The sequence below is a fragment of the Cherax quadricarinatus genome, chromosome 6 (genome assembly GCF_038502225.1).
Source record: "Cherax quadricarinatus isolate ZL_2023a chromosome 6, ASM3850222v1, whole genome shotgun sequence".
Taxonomy (NCBI): domain Eukaryota; kingdom Metazoa; phylum Arthropoda; class Malacostraca; order Decapoda; family Parastacidae; genus Cherax; species Cherax quadricarinatus.
In genome coordinates, this window is record NC_091297.1 from 3,770,037 (window position 1) to 3,795,936 (window position 25,900).

General features: G+C 45.9%; 1 protein-coding gene across 1 annotated transcript in view; it reads right to left on the reverse strand.

Moving 5' to 3' along the window:
* LOC128691998 (anoctamin-7-like) overlaps positions 1-24,918 on the reverse strand; it is a 639,071-nt gene extending 614,153 nt beyond the window's left edge. Inside the window, exon 1 of the mRNA XM_070079897.1 lies at positions 24,637-24,918. The gene's annotated coding sequence lies outside the window, so the exon portion shown is untranslated. The remainder of the gene's footprint in view (positions 1-24,636) is intronic.
* Positions 24,919-25,900: the final 982 nt, after the last annotated feature.

The window sequence follows — 25,900 nt, forward strand, 5'->3', positions numbered from 1 at the left end:
TGGTGACCTTATAGCGTAGTGAACTCGTGGAGTGGTACCTTATAATGTAGTGAACTTGTGGAGTGGTGACCTTATAATGTAGTGAACTTGTGGAGTGGTGACCTTATAATGTAGTGAACTTATGGAGTGGTGACCTTATAATGTAGTGAACTTGTGGAGTGGTGACCTTATAGCGTAGTGAACTTGTGGAGTGGTACCTTATAATGTAGTGAACTTGTGGAGTGGTGACCTTATAGCGTAGTGAACTCGTGGAGTGGTACCTTATAATGTAGTGAACTTGTGGAGTGGTGACCTTATAATGTAGTGAACTTGTGGAGTGGTGACCTTATAGTGTAGTGAACTTGTGGAGTGGTGACCTTATAGTGTAGTGAACTTGTGGAGTGGTACCTTATAATGTAGTGAACTTGTGGAGTGGTGACCTTATAGCGTAGTGAACTTGTGGAGTGGTACCTTATAATGTAGTGAACTTGTGGAGTGGTGACCTTATAGTGTAGTGAACTTGTGGAGTGGTGACCTTATAATGTAGTGAACTTGTGGAGTGGTGACCTTATAGTGTAGTGAACTTGTGGAGTGGTGACCTTATAGTGTAGTGAACTTGTGGAGTGGTGACCTTATAGTGTAATGAACTTGTGGAGTGGTGACCTAACCGTGCAGTGAACTTGTGGAGTGGTGACGTTATAATGTAGTGAACTTGTGGAGTGGTGACCTTATAATGTAGTGAACTTGTGGAGTGGTGACCTTATAGTGTAGTGAACTTGTGGAGTGGTGACCTTATAATGTAGTGAACTTGTGGAGTGGTGACCTTATAGTGTAGTGAACTTGTGGAGTGGTGACCTTATAATGTAGTGACCTTGTGTAGTAGTGACCTTGTAGTGTAGTGAACTTGTGCAGTAGTGACCTTATAGTGCAGTGAACTTGTGGAGTGGTGACCTAACTGTGTAGTGAACTAGTGGAGTAGTGACCTTACAGTGTAGTGAACTTGTGGAGCAGTGACCTTATAGTGTAGTGAACTTGTGGAGTAGTGGCCTTGAAGTGTAGTGAACTTGTGGAGTAGTGACCTTATATTGTTGTGAACTTGTGGAGTAGTGGCATTATTGTGTAGTGGACTTGTGAAGTGGTGACCTTACTGTGTAGTGAACTAGTGGAGTGGTGACCTTATAATGTAGTGAACTTGTGGAGTGGTGACATTATTGTGTAGTGAACTTGTGGAGTAGTGACATTATTGTGTAGTGAACTTGTGGAGTAGTGACATTATTGTGTAGTGAACTTGTGGAGTAGTGACATTATTGTGTAGTGAACTTGTGGAATGGTGACCTTACTGTGTAGTGAACTAGTGGAGTGGTGACATTATTGTGTAGTGAACTTGTGAAGTGGTGACCTTATAGTGTAGTGAAGTTGTGGAGTGGTGACCTTATAGTGTTGTGAACTTGTGGAGTGGTGACCTTATAATGTAGTGAACTTGTGGAGTGGTGACCTTATAATGTAGTGAACTTGTGGAGTGGTGACCTTATAATGTAGTGAACTTGTGGAGTGGTGACATTATTGTGCAGTGAACTTGTGGAGTGGTGACCTTATAGTGTAGTGAACTTGTGGAGTGGTGACCTTATAGTGTTGTGAACTTGTGGAGTGGTGACCTTATAATGTAGTGAACTTGTAGAATGGTGACCTTATTGTATAGCGAACTAGTGGAGTGGTGACCTTATTGTGTGGTGAAGTTGTGTAATAAGAATCTTGTCGTTTATTGATCTAGTGATAGTTGAAAATGTGGTGTAGGGATTTAGTGGTGTAGCCATCATGTGTAATGATCTATTTAGTGTATTTGTTGTGTATTGATAAGGTAGTGTAGTGATCATGTAGCGTAGTGATCTCGTTATATAGTGATTTAACAGTGTAGTGATCTAGCAGTGCAGTGATCTAATAGTACAGTGATCCTGTGGTGCAGTGATCTAACAGTGCATTGATCCTATGGTGTATTGATCTAGCAGTGCAGTGATCCTGTGGTGCAATGATCTAGCAGTGCAGTGATCCTGTGGTGCAATGATCTAGCAGTGCAGTGATCCTGTGGTGCAATGATCTAGCAGTGCAGTGATCCTGTGGTGCAGTGATCTAACAGTGCAGTGATCCTGTGGTGTATTGATCTAGCAGTGCAGTGATCCTGTGGTGCAATGATCTAGCAGCGCAGTGATCCTGTGGTGCAGTGATCTAACAGTGCAGTGATCCTGTGGTGTATTGATCTAGCAGTGCAGTGATCCTGTGGTGCAATGATCTAGCAGCGCAGTGATCCTGTGGTGCAGTGATCTACCAGTGCAGTGATCCAATGGTGCAGTAATCTAGCAGTGCAGTGATCCTGTGGTGCAATGATCCTGCGGTGCAGTGATCTAGCAGTGCAGTGATCCTATGATGCAGTGATCCAGCAGTGCAGTGATCCTGTGGTGTAGTGATCTAGCAGTGCAGTGATCCTGTGGTGTAGTGATCCCGTAGTGCAGTGATCTAGCAGTGCAGTGATCCTGTGGTGCAGTGATCTAGCAGTGCAGTTCTCCTATGGTGTAGTGATCCAGCAATGCAGTGATCCTGTGGTGCAGTGATTCTGTGGTCCAGTGATCATGTGGTGCAGTGATCTAGCAGTGCAGTGATCCTGTAGAGCAGTGATCCTGTGGTGCAGTGATCTAGTAGTGCAGTGATCCTGTGGTGCAGTGATCTAGCAGTGAAGTGATCTAGCCTTGCAGTGATCTGTGGTGCAGTGATCTAGTAGTGAAGTGACCCTGTGGTGTTGTGATCTAGCAGTGCAGTGGTGTAGCAGTGCACTGATCCTGTGGTGCAGTGACCTAGCAGTGTAGTGATCCGGTGGTGCATTGATCTAGCAATGCAGTGATCCGGTGGTGCAGTTATCTTGAAGTGCAGTAACCAAGTGGTATAGTGACCTTGCAGTGTATGAGCTGATTTTCTAGGTTAGCGTTGCACTCATTAAACTATTCTGTGTCACTTGCCTTATTATTCCAGTGTTCTCACTGGTATACACAGCCACAGCGACCGTTAAACCCAGAAAGTTTACATTATCTTGACTATCTTAATGAATGGTCTGGCCACCAAACCATGTAAAAATACATGATGGAGCTTCCGTCTTTATTATTAGGACGTTCAGCTCACGGAGAGCTGGTGAAGCTGAAGCTGGTTTGTATGTGTTTACACCCGCTTGTAAGTAAGCTGCTTCCTCCACTTATTAGCATGATGCTTCCTCCACTTGTTAGCATGATGCTTCCTCCACTTGTTAGCATGATGCTTCCTCCACTTATTAGCATGATGCTTCCTCCACTTGTTAGCATGATGCTTCCTACACTTGTTAGCATGATGCTTCCTACACTTGTTAGCATGATGCTTCCTCCACTTGTTAGCTTGATGTTTCCTCCACTTGTTAGCATGATGTTTCCTCCACTTGTTAGCATGATGCTTCCTACACTTGTTAGCTTGATGCTTCCTCCATTGTTAGCATGATGCTTCCTCCATTGTTAGCATGATGCTTTCTCCATTTGTTAGCATGATGCTTCCTCCATGTATTAGCATGATGCTTCCTCCACTTGTTAGCATGATGCTTCCTCCATGTGTTAGCATGATGCTTCCTCCATTTGTTAGCATGATGCTTCCTCCATGTGTTAGCATGATGCTTCCTCCACTTGTTAGCATGATGCTTCCTCCATTGTTAGCATGATGCTTTCTCCATTTGTTAGCATGATGCTTCCTCCATGTGTTAGCATGATGCTTCCTCCACTTGTTAGCTTGATGCTTCCTCCATTGTTAGCATGATGCTTTCTCCATTTGTTAGCATGATGCTTCCTCCATGTGTTAGCATGATGCTTCCTCCACTTGTTAGCTTGCTGCTTTCTCCACTTGTTAGCTTGATGCTTCCTCCACTTGTTAGCTTGATGTTTCCTCCACTTGTTAGCATGATGCTTCCTACACTTGTTAGCTTGATGCTTCCTCCACTTGTTAGCTTGATGCTTCCTCCACTTGTTAGCTTGATGTTTCCTCCACTTGTTAGCATGATGCTTCCTACACTTGTTAGCTTGATGCTTCCTCCACTTGTTAGCTTGATGTTTCCTCCACTTGTTAGCATGATGCTTCCTCCACTTGTTAGCTTGATGCTTCCTCCATTGTTAGCTTGCTGCTTTCTCCACTTGTTAGCTTGCTGCTTTCTCCACTTGTTAGCTTGCTGCTTTCTCCACTTGTTAGCTTGATGCGTCCTCCACTTGTTAGCTTGATGTTTCCTCCACTTGTTAGCATGATGCTTCCTACACTTGTTAGCTTGATGCTTCCTCCATTGTTAGCTTGATGTTTCCTCCACTTGTTAGCATGATGCTTCCTCCATTGTTAGCATGATGCTTCCTCCATTGTTAGCATGATGCTTCCTCCACTTGTTAGCATGATGCTTCCTCCATGTGTTAGCATGATGCTTCCTCCACTTGTTAGCTTGCTGCTTTCTCCACTTGATAGCTTGATGCTTCCTCCACTTGTTAGCATGATGCTTCCTCCACTTGTTAGCTTGATGCTTCCTCCACTTGTTAGCTTGATGCTTCCTCCACTTGTTAGCATGATGCTTCCTACACTTGTTAGCTTGCTGCTTCCTCCACTTGTTATCTTGCTACTTCCTCCACTTGTTAGCTTGCTGCTTCCTCCACGTGTTAGCTTGTTGCTTCCTCCACTTGTTAGCATGCTATTTCCTCCAATTGTTGGATTGCTGCTTCCTCCACTTGTTAGCTTGCTGCTTCCTCCATGTGTTAGCATGATGCTTCCTCCACTTGTTAGCTTGCTGCTTCCTCCACGCGTTAGCATGATGCTTCCTCCACTTGTTAGCTTTCTGCTTCTTTCACTTGTTAGCTTGCTGCTTCCCCCACTTGTTAGCTTGCTGCTTCCTCCTCTTGTTAGCTTGCTGCTTCCTCCACTTGTTAGCTTGCTGCTTCCTCCACTTGTTAGCTTGCTGCTTTCTCCACTTGTTAGCTTGCTGCTTCCTCCATTTGTTAGCTTGCTGCTTCCTCCACGTGTTAGCTTGCTGCTTCCTCCACTTGTTAGCTTGATGCTTCCTCCACGTGTTAGCTTGCTGCTTCCTCCACGTGTTAGCTTGATGCTTCCTCCACGTGTTAGCTTGCTGCTTCCTCCACGTGTTAGCTTGATGCTTCCTCCACGTGTTAGCTTGATGCTTCCTCCACTTGCTAGCATGATGCTTCCTCCACTTGTTAGCTTGCAGCTTTCTCCACTTGTTAGCTTGCTGCTTCCTCCACGTGTTAGCTTGCTGCTTCCTCCACTTGTTAGCTGGCTACTTCCTCCACTTGTTAGCTTGCTGCTTCCTCCACGTGTTAGCTTGCTGCTTCCTCCACTTGTTAGCTTGCTGCTTCCTCCACGTGTTAGCTTGCTGCTTCCTCCACGTGTTAGCTTGCTACTTCCTCCAATTGTTAGCTTGCTGCTTCCTCCATTTGTTAGCTTGCTGCTTCCTCCACGTGTTGCCATGATGCTTCCTCCACTTGTTAGCTTGCTGCTTCTTTCACTTGTTAGCTTGCTGCTTCCTCCACGTGTTAGCATGATGCTTCCTCCACTTGTTAGCTTGGTGCTTTCTCCACTTGTTAGCTTGCTGCTTCCTCCACGTGTGTTAGCTTGCTGCTTCCTCCATTGATTGCTGCTTCCTCCACTTGTTAGCTTGTTAGCTTGCTGCTTCCTCCACTTGTTAGCTTGCTGCTTTCTCCACTTGTTAGCTTGCTGCTTCCTCCACTTGTTAGCTTGCTGCTTCCTCCACTTGTTAGCTTGCTGCTTCCTCCACTTGTTAGCTTGCTGCTTCCTCCACGTGTTAGCTTGCTGCTTCCTCCACGTGTTAGCTTGATGCTTCCTCCACGTGTTAGCTTGATGCTTCCTCCACTTGTTAGCATGATGCTTCCTCCACTTGTTAGCTTGCGGATTTCTCCACTTGTTAACTTGCTGCTTCCTCCACTTGTTAGCTTGCTGCTTCCTCCACTTGTTAGCTTGCTGCTTCCTCCATTTGTTAGCTTGCTGCTTCCTCCACGTGTTAGCTTGCTGCTTCGTCCACTTGTTAGCTTGCTACTTCCTCCACTTGTTAGCTTGCTGCTTCCTCCACGTGTTAGCTTGCTGCTTCCTCCACTTGTTAGCTGGCTACTTCCTCCACTTGTTAGCTTGCTGCTTCCTCCACGTGTTAGCTTGCTGCTTCCTCCACTTGTTAGCTTGCTGCTTCCTCCACGTGTTAGCTTGCTGCTTCCTCCACTTGTTAGCTTGCTACTTCCTCCAATTGTTAGCTGGCTGCTTCCTCCACTTGTTAGCTTGCCGCTTCCTCCACGTGTTGCCATGATGCTTCCTCCACTTGTTAGCTTGCTGCTTCTTTCACTTGTTAGCTTGCTGCTTCCTCCACGTGTTAGCATGATGCTTCCTCCACTTGTTAGCTTGGTGCTTTCTCCACTTGTTAGCTTGCTGCTTCCTCCACTTGTTAGCTTGCTGCTTCCTCCACTTGTTAGCTTGCTGCTTCCTCCACTTGTTAGCTTGCTGCTTCCTCCACTTGTTAGCTTGCTGCTTCCTCCACTTGTTAGCTTGCTGCTTCCTCCACTTGTTAGCTTGCTGCTTCCTCCACTTGTTAGCTTGCTGCTTTCTCCACTTGTTAGCTTGCTGCTTCCTCCATTTGTTAGCTTGCTGCTTCCTCCACGTGTTAGCTTGCTGCTTCCTCCACTTGTTAGCTTGCTACTTCCTCCACTTGTTAGCTTGCTGCTTCCTCCACGTGTTAGCTTGCTGCTTCCTCAACGTGTTAGCTTGATGTTTCCTCCACGTGTGAGCTTGATGCTTCCTCCACGTGTTAGCATGATGCTTCCTCGACTTGTTAGCTTGCTGCTTCCTCCGCGTGTTAGCATGATGCTTTCTCCACATGTTAGCTTGCTGCTTCCTCCACTTGTTAGCTTAGTGCTTCCTCCACTTGTTAGCTTGCTGCTTCCTCCACATGTTAGCTTGCTGCTTCCTCCACTTGTTAGCTTGCTGCTTCCTCCACTTGTTAGCTTGCTGCTTTCCCCACGTGTTAGCTGCTGCTTCCTTTACTTGTTAGCTTGCTGCTTCCTCCACTTGTTAACTTGCTGCTTCCCCCACTTGTTAGCTTGCTGCTTTCTCCACTTGTTAGCTGCTGCTTCCTTTACTTGTTAGCCTGCTGTTTCCTCCACTTATCAGCTTGCGGTTTCCTCCACTTGTTAACTTGCTGCTTCCTCCACTTATTAGCTTGCTGCTTCCTCCACTTGTTAGCTTGCTGCTTCCTCCACGTGTTAGCATGATGCTTCCTCCACTTGTTAGCTTGCTGCTTCCTCCACTTGGTAGCTTGCTGCTTCCTCCACTTGTTAACTTGCTGCTTCCTCCACTTGTTAGCATGATGCTTCCTCCACTTATTAGCTTGCTGTTTCCTCCACTTGTTAACTTGCTGCTTCCTCCACGTGTTAGCCTCCACTTGTTAACTTGCTGCTTCCTCCACTTGTTAGCATGATGCTTCCTCCACTAGTTAGCTTGCTGCTTCCTCCACTTGTTAACTTGCTGCTTCCTCCACTTGTTAGCATGATGCTTCCTCCACTAGTTAGCTTGCTGCTTCATCCACTTGGTAGCTTGCTGCTTCCTCCACGTGTTAGCATGATGCTTCCTCCACTTGTTAGCTTCCTGCATCCTCCACGTGTTAGCATTATGCTTCCTCCACCTGTTAGCTTGCTGCTTCCTCCACTTGTTAGCTTGCTGCTTTCTCCACTTGTTAGCTTGCTGCTTCCTCCATTTGTTAGCTTGCTGCTTCCTCCACGTGTTAGCTTGATGCTTCCTCCACGTGTTAGCTTGCTGCTTCCTCCACTTGTTAGCTTGCTCTTTCCTCCACTTATTAACTTGCTGCTTCATCCACTTGTTAGCTTGATGCTTCCTCCACTTGTTAGCTTTCTGCTTCCTCCGCTTGTTAGCTTGCTGCTTTCTCCACTTGTTAGCTTGCTGCTTCCTCCATTTGTTAGCTTGCTGCTTCCTCCACGTGTTAGCTTGCTGCTTCCTCCACTTGTTAGCTTGCTACTTCCTCCACTTGTTAGCTTGCTGCTTCCACCACGTGTTAGCTTGCTGCTTCCTCAACGTGTTAGCTTGATGCTTCCTCCACGTGTTAGCTTGCTGCTTCCTCCGCGTGTTAGCATGATGCTTTCTCCACATGTTAGCTTGCTGCTTCCTCCACTTGTTAGCTTACTGCTTCCTCCACTTGTTAGCTTGCTGCTTCCTCCACTTGTTAGCTTGCTGCTTCCTCCACTTGTTAGCTTGCTGCTTCCTCCACTTGTTAGCTTGCTGCTTCCTCCACTTGTTAGCTAGCTGCTTTCTCCACGTGTTAGCTGCTGCTTCCTTTACTTGTTAGCTTGCTGCTTCCCCCACTTGTTAGCTTGCTGCTTCCTTTACTTGTTAGCATGATGTTTCCTCCACTTCGTAGCTTGCTGCTTCCTCCACTTGTTAGCATGATGTTTCCTCCACTTGGTAGCTTGCTGCTTCCTCCACGTGTTAGCATGATGCTTCCTCCACTTGTTAGCTTCCTGCTTCCTCCACGTGTTAGCATGATGCTTCCTCCTGTTGTTAGCTTGCTGTTTCCTCCACTTGTTAGCTTGCTGCTTCCTTCACTTGTTAGCTTGCTGCCTCCTCCACTTGTTAGCTTTCCGATTCCTCCACGTGTTAGCATTATGCTTCCTCCACTTGTTAGCTTGCTGCTTCCTCCACTTGTTAGCTTGCTGCTTTCTCCACTTGTTAGCTTGCTGCTTCCTCCATTTGTTAGCTTGCTGCTTCCTCCACGTGTTAGCTTGATGCTTCCTCCACGTGTTAGCTTGCTGCTTCCTCCACTTTTTAGCTGGCTACTTCCTCCACTTGTTAGCTTGCTGCTTCCTCCACGTGTTAGGTTGCTGCTTCCTCCACTTGTTAGCTTGCTACTTCCTCCAATTGTTAGCTTGCTGCTTCCTCCACTTGTTAGCTTGCTGCTTCCTCCACTTTTTAGCTTGCTGCTTCCTCCACGTGTTAGCATGATGTTTCCTCCACTTGTTAGCTTGCTGCTTCCTGCACTTGGTAGCTTTTTGCTTCCTCCATGTGTTAGCGTGATGCTTCCTCCACTTGTTAGCTTGCTGCTTCCTCCACATATTAGCCTGCTGCTTCCTCCACTTGTTAGCTTGCTGCTTCCTCCACTTGTTAGCTTGCTGCTTCCTCCACGTGTTAGCATGATGTTTCCTCTACTTGTTAGCTTGCTGCTTCCTTCACTTGGTAGCTTTCTGCTTCCTCCACGTGTTAGCTTGCTGCTTCCTCCACTTGTTAGCTTGCTGCTTCCTCCACGTGTTAGCATGATGTTTCCTCTACTTATTAGCTTGCTGCTTCCTTCACTTGGTAGCTTTCTGCTTCCTCCACGTGTTAGCTTGATGCTTCCTCCACTTGTTAGCTTGCTGCTTCCTCCACGTGTTAGCATGATGCTTCCTCCACTTGTTAGCTTGCTGCTTCCTCCACGTGTTAGCATGATGCTTCCTCCACTTGTTAGCTTGCTGCTTCCTTCACTTGTTAGCTTTCTGCTTCCTCCACTTGTTAGCTTGTTGCTTCCTCCACTTGTTATTTTGCTGCTTCTTCCGCTTGTTAGCTTGCTGCTTCCTCCACTTTTTAGCTTGCTGCTTCCTCCAAGTGTTAGCATGATGCTTCCTTCACTTGTTAGCTTTCTGCTTCCTCCACTTGTTAGCTTGTTGCTTCCTCCACTTGTTATTTTGCTGCTTCTTCCGCTTGTTAGCTTGCTGCTTCCTCCACTTTTTAGCTTGCTGCTTCCTCCACTTTTTAGCTTGCTGCTTCCTCCACTTGTTATTTTGCTGCTTCCTCCATTTAGTGGCTTGCTGCTTCCTCCACTTGTGGGCCTGTTCACTCCACTTGTGGGTCAGCTGTTCACTCCACTAGTGCGTTAGCAGTTCACACCACTTGCGGGTTTCTGTTCGCTCCACCTGTGGGTCAGCTGTTCACTCCACTTGTGGGTCAGTTGTTCACTCCACTTGTGGGCCAGCTGTTCACTCGACTTGTGGGTCAGCTGTTCACTCCACTTGTGGGTCAGTTGTTCGCTCCACTTGTGGGTGCGCTGTTTACTCCACCTGTGGGTCAGCTGTTCACTCCACCTGTGGGCCAGCTGTTCGCTCCACCTGTGGGTCAGCTGTTCACTCCACCTGTGGGTCAGCTGTTCACTCTATTTGTAAGCTGTTTACTCCACTTGTGGTTAAGCTGTTCACTCCACTTGTAGGCCAGCTGTTCACTCCACTTGTGGGTACGCTATTCATTCCACCTGTGGGTCAGCTGTTCACTCCACTCGTGGGTCAGCTGTTCACTCCACTTGTAGGTCAGCTGTTCACTCCGCTTTTGGGTCAGTTGTTCACTCCACTTGTGGGTTCACTGTTTACTCCAGTTGTGGGTTAGCTGTTCACTCCACTTGTGGGTTCGCTGTTCACTCCACTTGTAGGCCAGCTGTTCACTCCACTTGTGGGTACGTTATTCATTCCACCTGTGGGTCAGCTGTTCACTACACTTTTGGGTCAGTTGTTCACTCCACTGACGGGTTCGCTGTTCACTCCAGTTTTGGATTAGCTGTTCACTCCACTTGTGGGTTCGCTGTTCACTCCACTTGTGGATTCGTTGTTCACTCCACTTACGGATTCTTTGTTCATTCCACTTGAGGGTCAGCTGTTCACTCCACTTGTGGGTTCGCTGCTCACTCCACTTGTGGGCCTGTTCACTCCACTTGTGGATTCACTGTTCATTCCACTTGTGGGTTACCTGTTCACTCCACTTGTGGGTTCGCTGTTCACTCCACTTGTGGATTCGTTGTTCACACCACTTACGGATTCTTTGTTCATTCCACTTGAGGGTCAGCTGTTCTCTCCACTTGTGGGTTCGCTGCTCACTCCACTTGTGGGCCTGTTCACTCCACTTGTGGATTCACTGTTCATTCCACTTGTGGGTTACCTGTTCACTCCACTTTTGGGTTCGCTGTTCACTCCACTTGTGGATACGTTGCTCACTCCTCTTGTGGGTTCGCTGATCACTCCACTTGTGGGCTCGTTGTTCACTCCACTTAAGGATTTGTTGTTCACTCCACTTGTGAGTCAGTCGTTCACTCCACTTGTGGGTTCGCTGTTCACTTCACTTGTGGGTTCGGTGTTCACTCCACCCACTTGTGGATACGTTGTTCACTCCACCTGTGGGTTCGGTGTTCACTCCACCCACTTGTGGATACGTTGTTCACTCCACTTGTGGGTTCGGTGTTCACTCCACCCACTTGTGGATACGTTGTTCACTCCACTTGTGGGTTCGCTGTTCACTCCACTTGTGAGTCAGCTGTTCATTCTACTTGTGGGTCACCTGTTCACTCCAATTGTGGATCAGCTGTTCACTCCACTTGTGGGTACGTTGTTCACTCCACTTGTGGGTCAGCTGTTCATTCCACTTGTGGGTCAGCTGTTCACTACACATGTGGGTCAGCTGCTCAATTCACTTGTGGGTTAGGTGTTCACTCCACCCCTTGGGTTCGCTGTTCACTCCACTTGTGAGCCTGTTCACTTCACTTGTTGGTCAGCTGTTCACTCCACTTATGGGTTCGTTGTTCACTCCACTTATGAATTTGATGTTCACTCCAATTGTGGGTCAGCTGTTCACTCCACTTGTGGGTTCGCAGTTCACTCCATTTGTCGGTCAGCAGATCACTCCACTTGTGGGTTCGCTGTTCACTTCACTTGTAGGCCTGTTCACTCCACTTGTGGGTTCACTGTTCATTCCACTTGTGGGTTCCCTATTCACTCCACTTGTGGATTCATTGTTCACTTCACTTGTGGGTTCGGTGCTCACTCCACTTGTGGATACGTTGTTCACTCCACTTGTAGGTTTGCTCTTCACTCCACTTGTGGGTCAGCTGTTCATTCCACTTGTGGGTCACCTGTTCACTCCACTTGTGGGTCAGCTGTTCACTCCACTTGTGGGTTCGTTGTTCACTCCACTTGTGGGTTCGTTGTTCACTCCACTTGTGGGTCAGCTGTTCATTCCACTTGTGGGTCAGCTGTTCACTCTGCTCGTGGGTCAGCTGTTCACTACACTTGTGGATCAGCTGTTCAATTCACTTGTGGGTTCGCTGTTCACTCCACTCTTGGGTTCGCTGTTCACTCCACTTTTGGGTCAGCTGCTTACTGCACTTATGGGTTCGTTGTTCACTGCATTCGTGGGTTCCCTGCTCACTCCATTTGTGGGTTCACTGTTCATTCCACTTGTGGGTTCCCTGTTCACTCCTCTTTTGGGTTCGCTGTCCACTTCACTTGTGGGTTCGCTGTTCACTCCACTTGTGGATACGTTGTTCACTCCACTTGTGGGTTCAATGTTCACTCTACTTGTGGGTTCGCTGATCACTCCACTTGTGGGCTCGTTGTTCACTCCACTTGTGGGTCAGCTGTTCACTCCACTTGTGGGTCAGCTGTTCACTCCACTTGTGGGTTCGCTGTTCACTCCACTTATGGGTTTGCTGTTCACTCCACTTTTGGGTCAGCTGTTCACTCCACTTGTGGGTCAGCTGTTCACTCCACTTGTGGGTTCGCTGTTCACTCCACTTGTGGGTTCGCTGTTCACTCCACTTGTGACTTTGCTGTTCACTCAACTTGTGGGTCAGCTGTGTACTCCACTTGTGGGTTCGCTGTTCACTCCACTTGTGAGTTTGCTGTTCACTCCACTTGTGGGTCAGCTGTTCACTCCACTTGTGGGTCAGCTGTTCACTCAACTTGTGGGTCAGCTGTTCACTCCACTTGTGGGTTCGCTGTTCACTCCACTTGTGGGTCAGCTGTTCACTCCACTTGTGGGTCAGCTGTTCACTCCACTTGTGGGTTCGCTGTTCACTCCACTTGTGGGTCAGCTGTTCACTCCACTTGTGGGTCAGCTGTTCACTCCACTTGTGACTTTGCTGTTCACTCCACTTGTGGGTCAGCTGTTCACTCCACTTGTGGGTTCGCTGTTCACTCCACTTGTGGGTTCGCTGTTCACTCCACTTGTGGGTCAGCTGTTCACTCAACTTGTGGGTCAGCTGTTCACTCCACTTGTGGGTCAGCTGTTCACTCCACTTGTGGGTCAGCTGTTCACTCAACTTGTGGGTCAGCTGTTCACTCCACTTGTGGGTCAGCTGTTCACTCCACTTGTGGGTTCGCTGTTCACTCCACTTGTGGGTTCGCTGTTCACTCCACTTGTGGGTCAGCTGTTCACTCCACTTGTGGGTCAGCTGTTCACTCAACTTGTGGGTCGATGTGATGAATGGTTTTGAAAACCGACAAGTTGAAGATTGAGACACTTATGCAACATATGGGAATCTTTATTGAAGAAACGTTTCGCCCCACAGTGGCTTCATCAGTCCAATACAAAGTAGAAATGGGTAAAGAGAGGAGGAGACTGAGGTAATCAGTCCCTTAGCCTGGAATCGATGTGTTCAGTCCATCACTCTACGAAACTGTGCGAAACGTTTCTTCAATAAAGATTCCCATATGTTGCTTAAGTGTCTCAATTCTTCAACTTGTGGGTCAGCTGTTCACTCCACTTGTGGGTCAGTTGTTCACTCCACTGACGGGTTCGTTGTACACTTCACTTGTGGGTCAGCTGTTCACTCCACTTGTGGGTCAGTTGTTCACTCCACTGACGGGTTCGTTGTACACTTCACTTGTGGGTCAGCTGTTCACTCCACTTAGGGATCAGCTGTTCACTCCACTTAGGAGTCAGCTGTTCACTCCACTTGTGGGTCAGCTGTTCACTCCACTTAGGGGTCAGCTGTTCACTCCACTTAGGGGTCAGCTGTTCACTCCACTTGTGGGTCAGCTGTTCACTCCACTTAGGGATCAGCTGTTCACTCCACTTAGGGGTCAGCTGTTCACTCCACTTGTGGGTCAGCTGTTCACTCCACTTAGGGGTCAGCTGTTCACTCCACTTAGGGGTCAGCTGTTCACTCCACTTGTGGGTTCGCTGTGCACTCCACTTGTGAATTCACTGTTCACTGTATCATACAAGTAAGTCTCTTATGATCTCTGAATTTTTGTACTGCATAATTTTATATTATAATGTTTACTTAATTAGAGTTACTAGGTAAGGCCGAATAACTTTTACCCCTAGTCTTTTAAATTCCATTTGCAGTTACTGTTTGTGTAACTCAGGAATGAAGACGCTACTTACACACGCCATCCAGTTTGCCATGTAATAATAGATTGTGATGTCAGCTGTCGTCAGTTGCTGTTGTTTGGTAACCCTCGGATATAAAGTCATCTCTTTGGTCATTTTCTTGTGAAAAAAAGCTTCCTCTATGCACAACAACGGGATCACCTCAATTTTTCACGTACTAGGAAAAATCTGGTTACCTCTGTCTTCCTGTAGTATAATAATAAGGTATTAAAAGGACCCCAATGGAAGTAAGTCACTCTGACTTTTCTGGATTATCCTAGGTTCTCTATACATATGCTGCTATGTATGATAATCTATGTAACTGTAGTTGTGGATGCCTGAATAAACTTACTTACTCTGGAACTTCCAGCTTCACTTTAACTTCCAACAGTTTGTCCAAAAGATAATTAGTTAACTCTTAACTTGAAGTGCAACTCACGCTCATCACGCATGTCTTCTTTCTTACGTTCTTAGCTTTTTCAGGCAACACACACACACACACACACACACACACACACACACACACACACACACACACACACACACACACACACACACACACACAAACACATACACACACACACATGTATTGTGTGCAAAGTCATGGAGAAGATTATCAGGAGGAGAGTGGTCGAACACCTGGAAAGGAACAAGATTATAAATGAAAACCAGCATGGGTTCATGGAAGGCAAATCTTGTATCACAAACCTCCTGGAGTTTTATGACAAGGTAACAGAAGTAAGACACGAGAGAGAGGGGTGGGTAGATTGCGTTTTCCTAGACTACAGGAAGGCCTTTGACACAGTTCCCCACAAGAGATTAGTGCAGAAGCTGGAGGATCAGGCGCACATAAAAGGGAGGGCACTGCAATGGATAAGAGAATACCTGACAGGGAGGCAGCAACGAGTCATGGTACGTGAAGAGGTATCACAGTGGGCGCCTGTTACGAGCGGGGTCCCACAGGGGTCAGTTCTAGGACCAGTGCTATTTTTGATATATGTGAACGACATGATGGAAGGAATAGACTCTGAAGTGTCCCTGTTCGTAGATGACGTGAAGTTGATGAGAAGAATTAAATCGGACGAGGATGAGGCAGGACTGCAAAGAGACCTGGACAGGCTGGACATGTGGTCCAGTAACTGGCTTCTTGAATTCAATCCAGCCAAATGCAAAGTCATGAAGATTGGGGAGGGGCAAAGAAGACCGCAGACAGAGTATAGGCTAGGTGGACAAAGACTACAGACCTCACTCAGGGAGAAAGACCTTGGGGTGACCATAACACCGAGCACATCACCGGAGGCACACATCAACCAAATAACTGCTGCAGCATACGGGCGCCTGGCAAACCTGAGAATAGCGTTCCGATACCTTAATAAGGAATCGTTAAAGACACTGTACACTGTGTACGTTAGGCCCATACTGGAGTATGCAGCACCAGTCTGGAACCCACACCTGGTCAAGCACGTCAAGAAGTTAGAGAAAGTACAAAGGTTTGCAACAAGGCTAGTCCCAGAGCTCAAGGGAATGTCGTACCAGGAAAGGTTAAGGGAAATCGGACTGACGACACTGGAGGACAGAAGGGTCAGGGGAGACATGATAACGACATACAAGATACTGCGGGGAATAGACAAGGTGGACAGAGATAGGATGTTCCAGAGAGGGGACACAGGGACAAGGGGTCACAACTGGAAGCTGAAGACTCAAACTAGTCACAGGGACGTTAGGAAGTATTTCTTCAGTCATAGAGTTGTCAGCAAGTGGAATAGCCTAGCAAGTGAAGTAGTGGAGGCAGGAACCATACATAGTTTTAAGAAGAGGTATGACAAAGCTCAGGAAGCAGAGAGAGAGAGGATCCAGTAGCGATCAGTGAAGAGGCGGGGCCAGGAGCTGAGTCTCGACCCCTGCAACCACAATTAGGTGAGTACAATTAGGTGAGTACACACACACACACACACACACGAGACAGACATGAGGCACTAAACTACAGACCTGTATCACTAATGTGTATAGTATGCAAGGTCATGGAGAAGATCATCAGGAGGAGAGTGGTGGAGCACCTGGAAAGAAACAAGTGTATAATTGACAACCAGCATGGTTTCAGGGAAGGAAAATCCTGTGTCACAAACCTACTAGAGTTTTATGACAAGGTGACAGAAGTAAGACAAGAGAGAGAGGGGTGGATCGACTGCATATTTTTGGACTGCAAGAAGGCCTTCGACACAGTTCCTCACAAGAGGTTACTGCAAAAGCTAGAGAATCAGACACACATAACAGGAAAGGCACTGCAATGGATCAGAGAATACCTGACAGGGAGGCAACAACGAGTCATGGTACGCGACGAGGTGTCAGAGTGGGCGCCTGTGACAAGCGGGGTTCCACAGGGGTCAGTCCTAGGACCTGTGCTGTTCTTGGTATATGTGAACGACATAACGGAAGGGATAGACTCAGAAGTGTCCTTGTTTGCAGATGATGCGAAGTTAATGAGAAGAATCAAATCGGATGAGGATCAGGCAGGACTACAAAGAGACCTGGACAGGCTACAAGCCTGGTCCAGCAACTGGCTCCTTGAATTTAACCCTGCCAAATGCAAAGTCATGAAGATTGGGGAAGGGCAAAGAAGACCGCAGACACAATATAGTTTAGATGGCCAGAGACTGCAAACCTCACTCAAGGAAAAAGATCTGGGGGTGAGTATAACACCGAGCATATCTCCTGAGGTGCACATCAATTAGATAACTGCTGCAGCATACGGGCGCCTGGCAAACCTACGGATAGCGTTTCGGTACCTCAGAAAGGATTCGTTTAAGACTCTGTATACCATTTACCTCAGGCCCATACTGGAGTATGCAGCACCAGTTTGGAATCCACACCTAGTCAAGCACGTCAAGAAATTAGAGAAAGTGCAAAGGTTTGCAACAAGACTAGTCCCAGAGCTACGGGGATTGTCCTACGAAGAAAGGTTGAGGGAAATCGGCCTAACGGCACTGGAGGACAGGAGGGTCAGGGGAGACATGATAACGACATATAAAATACTGCGCGGAATAGACAAGGTGGACAAAGACGGGATGTTCCAGAGAAGGGACACAGACACAAAAGGTCACAATTGGAAGTTGAAGACTCAGATGAATCAGAGGGATGTTAGGAAGTATTTCTTCAGTCATAGAGTAGTCAGGCCGTGGAATAGCCTAGAAAGTGACGTAGTGGAGGCGGGAACCATACATAGTTTTAAGGCGAGGTATGATAGAGCTCATGGGGCAGGGAGAGAGAGGACCTAGTAGCAATCAGCGAAGAGGCGGGGCCAGGAGCTGTGAATCGACCCCTGCAACCACAAATAGGTGAGTACACACACACACACACACACACACACACACACACACACACACACACACACACACACACACACACACACACACACACACACACACACAGCTAAGGGTAATGTCATACGAAGAAAAGTTAAGGGAAACAGGTCTGACGACACTGGAGGACAGGAAGGTTAGGGGAGACATGATAACGACATACAAAATGTTGCGAGGAATAGATAAGGTGGACAGAGACAGGATGTTCCATAGATGGGACACAGAAGCAAGGGGTCACAATTGGAAGTTGAAGACTCAGATGAGTCAAAGGGATGTTAGGACCTATTTCTTCAGTCATAGAGTAGTCAGGAAGTGGAATAGTCTGGAAAGTGAGGTAGTGGAGGCAGGAACCATACATAGATTTAAGACGAGGTATGATAAAGCTCATGGAGGAGGGAGAGAGAAGACCTAGTAGTGGTCAGTGAAGAGGCGGGGCCAGGAGCTGAGTCTCGACCCCTTCAACCACAAATAGGTAAATACAAATAGGTGCATACACACACACACAAGAATTCAATCGGACGAGGACCAGGCAAAGCTACAAAGGGATCTGAACAGGCTACAGGCGTGGTCCAGCAACTGGCTCCTGGAGTTCAACCCCACCAAATGCAAAGTCATGAAGATTGGAGAAGGGCAAAGAAGACCGCAGACGGAGTACAGTCTAAGGGGCCAGAGACTTCAAACCTCACTCAAAGAAAAGGATCTTGGGGTGAGTATAACACCAGGCACATCTCTGGAGGCGCATATCAACCAAATAACTGCTGCAGCAGTTATTTGGTTGACATCATAATAAGGAATCGTTCAGGACCCTGTACAATATGTACGTCAGGCCCATATTGGAATATGCAGCACCAGTTTGGAACCCACATCTAGCCAAGCATGTAAGGAAGCTAGAGACAGCAAAAAAGTTTGCAACAAGACTAGTCCCGGAGCTAAGGGGTATGTCCTACGAGGAAAGATTAAGGGAAATCGACCTGACGACACTGGAAGACAGGAGAGATAGGGAGAATATGATAACGACATATAAAATTCTGAGATGAATCGACAACGTGAACAGAAACAGGATGTTCCAGAGATGGGACACAACAACAAGGGGTCACAGTTGGAAGTTGAAGACTCAGATGAAACACAGGGATGTTAGGAAGTATTTCTTCAGTCACAGAGTTGTTAGGAAGTGGAATAGTCTGGGAAGTGATGTACTGGAGGCAGGATCCATACATAACTTTAAGAAGAGGTATGGTAAAACTCATGGAGCAGGAAGAGTGATCTAGTAGCGGCCAGTGAAGAAGCTGGGTCAGGAGCTGTGACTCGACCCTTGCAACCAAAACTAGGTGAATACACACATACACACACACACACACATACACGCACGCATATACAACAGGCCTAGTGTCTAATCGACATGTGCCTAGGACAAAATGGTAACACACACACACACACACACACACACACACACACACACACACACACACACACACAGACAGTGGAGACAGGAAGGCCTCCGGGAAGTCGGAATAGGGAGGTACACCAACAAAGGATGCACCAAAAACTGCTGCATGAAATACACACAACTGAGGAGGAGGCGAAGAAGTTGCTAATACCTAGGAATCGTTCAAGACTCTCTACACTGTGTACGTCAGGCCCATACTTGAGTATGCAGCACCAGTTTGGAACCCACACCAGGTCAAGCACGTCAAGAAATTGGAGAAAGCGCAAGTGTTTGCCACAAGACCAGTCCCAGCGCTAAGGCGAATGCCATACAAAGAAAGGTTAAGGGAAATTGACCTGACGACACTGAAGGACAGGAGAGATAGGGGAGACATGATAACGACATATAAAATACTGCGTGGAATAGACGGGGTGCACAAAGACAGGATGTTCCAGAGATGGTACACGGCAACAAGGGGTCACAACTGGAAGTTGAAGACTCAGATGAGTAGTGGCATGCAAAGAGTATGTTACAATTTATTCGGCGTATGTCACACTCCCATATAGGCTGCCTCCCAACCAGCGAACTGGATGCTAAGGGTTTAACGATCGATAGGGTACCCGTCGTTAAATCAGTACCTTGGTTCATTGACCAATCACAGGCAATCCCGCCAAAGTTGAAGCAATGTGGTTCACTTGCGGTAAGCACTGGTAGGCTTGGCTACCAGCTGGTTACCTGGAGGTTACCTGGAGGTTATTCCGGGGATCAACGCCCCCGCGGCCCGGTCCATGACCAGGCCTCCCGATGGATCAGGGCCTGATCAACTAGGCTGTTACTGCTGGCCGCACGCAATCCAACGTACGAGCCACAGCCCGGCTGATCCGGCACTGACTTTAGGTATCTGTCCAGCTCTCTCTTGAAGGCAGCCAGGGGTTTATTGGCAATTCCCCTAATGCTTGATGGGAGGCTGTTGAACAGTTTTGGGCCCCGGACACTTATGGTGTTTTCTCTTAGTGTACCAATGGCGCCCCTACTTTTTATTGGCGGCATTTTGCATCGCCTGCCCAGTCTTTTACTTTCGTAGGGAGTGATTTCTGTGTGCAGATTTGGGACCATTCCTTCCAAGATTTTCCAAGTGTAGATTATGATATATCTCTCCCTCCTGCGTTCCAACGAGTACAAGTCAAGTGCTTCCAAGCGTTCCCAGTAGTTAAGGTGCTTGACAGAACTTATACGTGCAGTAAAGGATCTCTGTACACTCTCTAGATCTGCGATTTCACCTGCTTTATATGGAGATGTTAATGTACAGCAGTATTCCAGCCTAGAGAGGTTGAGTATGGTGCAGTCTCTCTGGCTTCTGCTTTGCCATCTGTCACCGTGGTGTACACTTATTATTTTACCTGTACATATTGTACATAGTGTACATATTGTACATAGTGTACATATCTGCATATAATGGGTGAAGGCAAAATGTACATTATAGTCTACTGCTGAGTTTGTTTGCTTCAGTTCCCATTACGACCAGGTCTCACAGGCCATTCATTACCTGTGTTCGTAATATGAGTGAAAGGGATGTTAGGAAGCATTTCTTCAGTCAGGAAGTGGAATAGTCTGGAAAGTGACATAGTGGAGGCAGAATCCATACATAGTTTCAAGATTAGGTTTGATAAGCTCATGGAGCTTATCAAACCACAATTAGAGCTTATCAAACCACAATTAAGCGAGTACATACACACGCGCGCACGCACACACACATACACACACGCAGGGCCAGGAGCTGAGTCTCGACCCCTGCAACCACAATTAGGTGAGTACACACACACACACACACACACACACACACACACACACACACACACACACACACACACACACACACACACATTCATTTACTCTCGTAAGTGTTTCCATGCACAATTAGGAGAGTCCATACTTAACGAGACCCACCCCAACAAGGTGAGTACGCACATAAATAAGAGAATCTACACACACAACTAGCCGAGTCCATACTCAAGTATGTGAATCCACATACGTAAATAGAAGAATCCAGACTCACTTGGTGAATCCTCACTTAGGTGAATCCTCACTTAGATAGGTGAGAGCAGACTCAACTAGGTGAGTCCATATTAAATTAGGTATGTCCATACACTCAACTAGATGAATCCATACTCAGCTAGGTATGTCCATACACTCAACTAAGTGAGTTCATATTTAACTCAGTGAGTATATTCATCTAGGATGTAGCCATCCGGTCAAATAGGCGAGTCCATACAAAACTAGGTGAGTCTACCCACAAATAAGTAAGTCCATACTTAACTTAGTGAGTCCACAAACTTAACTAGATGAGCCCATGCTCAACAAAGTCCAAACTCAAGTGAATCCACACGCTCAACTAGGTGAGCCAACACCCAATTAAATGAGTCCATACTCAGTGAGGGAAGTCCACACTTAACTGCGTCCGTACTCTACGAGGTGATTCCACAAAATCAATTAGGTGAGCCCACACTCTCAAATAGAAGAGACCACACACTCAGTGTGTGTGGCCTCATCTAGATGAGGCCACACACTAGACTTAAGTAGCGCAGCTCAAATTCCTTATTACCCATTGATACTCAATATCAAAGACTCCTACAGAAAAAAAAGACAGTAATACAGAAAAAGAGTTGTATATACTGGTATGTTTTGTGTGGTCCTCGTCAGAGTCTCACTGAGGAGCTTAACGCTTGGCTCAACTTCTCGGGAAACTGTGTAGGACTATAGTCTCCTCCTCGCCGAAAGAGGGAGACGCAGATAATACATTATGTTCTCTCGCTATAAAATGTCCTCTTGATGATAATAACCTTCCAGAGTTTGGGATATGATGTTTCCGGGTCAGGGATGAGCTTGGTGCGTGGTCTCTCATCCAGTTACTGACCACATGTAAACATCACCTCAGTGGCCAGACATACTTATGCTGGGTGTCAAGATTCAACCATACTGGGTGACCAGACACAACCACCGCACACGACCATGATGGGTAACCCGACCCCACAATGATGATTGACCAGGCACCACAATGATGGGTGAACAGACACCACAATGATGGGTGACCAAACAAAACAATTATGGGTGACCAAACACTAACAGTGATGGGTGACCAGACACCACCCTGATGGAAAACTATACACAACCTTGACGGGTCACCAACCACACCAATGGTACCATGTTAGTGAAGTTAACACTAACGAACTGTATCAGTACGTAAACAGGGAAAAAAAAAACATCTTTTCAATTCACTGAATAAAATATTGTCAATACATTCACGTGTTTCCATGTTTTAAACTTATTTCTTCATCACAAGTATGTTGTAGTGTATATTTCCTTGTTATAGTACTGCAGTGCGCTTACTGCAAACTCATACCAACAAAATGATGAACCGAGTGAAGCATTAATAAAATTCTCTGTTAGTAAAGTGTGGATTTTTCTGGCAAAAAAAAAAAAGAAAATGTAAGGGGCTACAGAATTTATCGGATATGGTCCTTGAGCATCCCTGTATCCAGCAGTAAAGTGACACAATATCATGTATCCAGGGGTAAAAGGACACATCATTCCTGTATCGACGAGTAAAATGATACAGCATCCCTGTATCCAGGGGTAAAGTGACACAACATCCCTTTATCAAGGTGTAAAGTGACACAACATCCCTGTATCCAGGGGTAAAGTGACACAACATCCCTGTATCCAGGGGTAAAGTGACACAGCATCCCTGTATCCAGGAGTAAAGTGACACAGCATTCCTGATTCTACGAGTAAAATGATACATCATCTCTGTATCCAAACGTAAAGTGGCACAGCATCCCTGTACCCAGGGGTAAAATGACACAGCATCCCTGTATACAGGAGTAAATGACACAGCATTTCTGTGTCCAGGGGTGAAATGACACAGCATCCCTGTATACAGGAGTAAAGTGGCACAGCATTCCTGTATCCAGGTTAGCGTGGAGCTGACTGTTGGTATTATGTAGAGTTGCCATTTCAAAGGTACATGAACCAACTAAACTGACCTCAAAGAAATGTCTGCATCGACCTGTCATATGTGTGTGACGATCTTTCTTCCTAGTGGTCGGCACATATTACATATTCACTGGGAAGTCGCAAACCAACAAGGGGTCATACAAAGATTGGTGAATACTAAGTAATGAGGTTTAGTCCAAGGATGGGCAAAACAGGTCCAGTTCCTATGATAAGCAGTCATCCATTGAAGGCTGGGCGAGACAGAAGGCCAGAGGTTTATACTGACATACAAACAAAACAATCAGTATTCAGAGAGGGCATAAAAAAATACTAATCCTATGAGTTTTCCTATCCTAGTCTTATTATATTTACTGCCTAAAAGAGAATACTAGTTTCAGGTGGGATAAAAGTTAAATTTTAATTACATTTTGGTAAAAATCAGCTATTTCCATCATACGAATCTTCAATTAGAGTGGCTCCCCTTATCTGCTTCACCGGCTACCGTTACCTCCACTCTCAAAGGTGACGGAAACCCCTGTCTGTGGGGGTGACGGAGATCGCTGTCAATGGGTGTGACGGAAGCCACTGACAGAGACAACAGAGGAGCCAGAAGAGCAAGATTTTGACGCGGTCACAAGTGTGTGGGACAACTGTCGAAGTAGATCATGCTATTAAGGTGGGTCAGAGCTTAGCAATGGAGTTGTAGAATATGTCCTCCGCACGAAGATTCAATGCAGTTGGTGTCAGACAAGTATCATTATAAAATCAAAAGTATATAACACCGACAAGGTGTTTAATAAAACACATGTGTAATACCTGTACATATTATTGTCGACAATGTGCAACTTTGATCTAACTCAACACTCTGCCAACACAAAACTAGCAGAAAAACTGCCAAAACACATATATATATATTTATATAACTCTTAAGAAACGGATAATTAAAGATTTTTTTTCTCCTATAATCTTGCAAAACTTCGACAACAAAGTAAATAAATCACTCAAAATAACTTTGATGAGAGAATAAGCTCACACATATAACTTTTATTGGCGCCTTAAGCTTAATTGAGCATTTGATAGTAAGGATGTATAATTAAAATAAAAAGTGAATATTTTGTTTGCCAGGAGAAATGGGAACATATCCACTGACGCTATTTATAGTCATATGAATTACAACTCAGTAGAGCTTTTGGCCATTTGACCGAAGTCAAACACTGGTATAATTAAAGGTTTATCCTACAAAATATTCAAAGTATGTGATATTAAAGTTTCTCCGCACCACTTAAAAATCAAACTATTTCTAGTTGTTATGTAGCAGCAGGTTGTGTGACACTGTGTTGTATATTCGTTTATTATTTAAGATGTAAAAAATCTAGATATCCTAAATACAAAGACACAAACGTGAGCACGCACGTCAACACACAAATACGCATTATACATATATGTATATATATATATATATATATATATATATATATATATATATATATATATATATATATATATATATATATATGTATATATATATATATATATATATATATATATATATATATACATATACATACATACAAAGGGAAGTACCGCTTCTAGTGATGCTAATTAAGGACCCTCATCCTCAGAGAGGAGAATAAACATACTTCAGGGTACCTGGTATATGTGTGAGTATCTTCTGGTTGTGGGGCTGATCGCTGCTATTAGTCCTGGGTTATTATTTACGTTAATCATTTCTTCTTACAGTCCACTACACATAAATTCACACGGAGATTCATTCTGAGGGTTTGCTGTTTACAGTGGTATTTACCAAGTATTTGTAGCAGAGATTAATTTTTATAGGGGATGAGGCGAGCACAAAGATGGTGCATATGTAATGCGGGTTAGGACGACAATGGTAGCCACGCGGGGAACCGCTTGGTACTTCCCCAACCACGGCTCAACCCTCACTGAAGGCTCCTGGATGGTGAGACCTCGGCTTGAGCCTAGACACCTAGCCTTGTCCCCCACCCACAGGACTAATATCTCTCTCTCTCTCTCTCTCTCTCTCTCTCTCGCGCGCGCGCGCTCTCATTTACTTCCTCATACACTGTCTCGTTAGTAAATTAATTTATTTAAATGCAATTACACCTAATTACAGTAATACAGATTAGTTGATTACAATTATCATATATAGTAACATATGTGTAAATCACCTAGTATAACTCTAATCCAAAAAACTTCAACACATTTAATGGTAGGGTTATCTCTTCCCTCTTTCATCCTCCTCTCTCTCTCTACCACCTTCCCTCATCTTCAGCCTCTTCACATCTACCTTCACAACATCCCTATCCCCTAACCCCACCACCTTCGCATTACCCTACTCTCCACTTCTCACCCTCCACTTGCTACACCACATAACCTTCCTCTTCCTCCTAAAACACTCCCTCTGCGATACTTTCATCCCCTTCCCTCTATGGCACTCTCTTGTCCCTCTACAGCGCTACCTTCCTCTCCAAGATATCATCTTCCCCCCCTTCGACACCCCGTTCCATCTCCCCCATTCCCCTTCCAGTTCGATATTTCTCTCTTTTTGTCCTCCACAATTTGTCTGTCAGAGAAAACTTTCTTACCAATAATTCAGCGGTCGGTCCCGTGTTCTTACAAAGTATTACCGGCACCTAATAAACTCCTGCTTGTATACAGTCCGTCCAACCACAGTGTTTAGTTTCTGATGTGGCCAAGATCACATCAGATATTGTTTATGGCATCAACTTTTTTACGCTCCCTTCACACAGAGTTCTTTTTCTATAATTTAGGTTAGATAAGCCTGGTTAGGCTAATGTACTTTAAGTAAGCTAGGTTGCGTTAGCATGGAAAATTACATACTCTGAGATTTATTTGGTGATTCCTACATTGGAAATAGTCATTTCTTTCAATC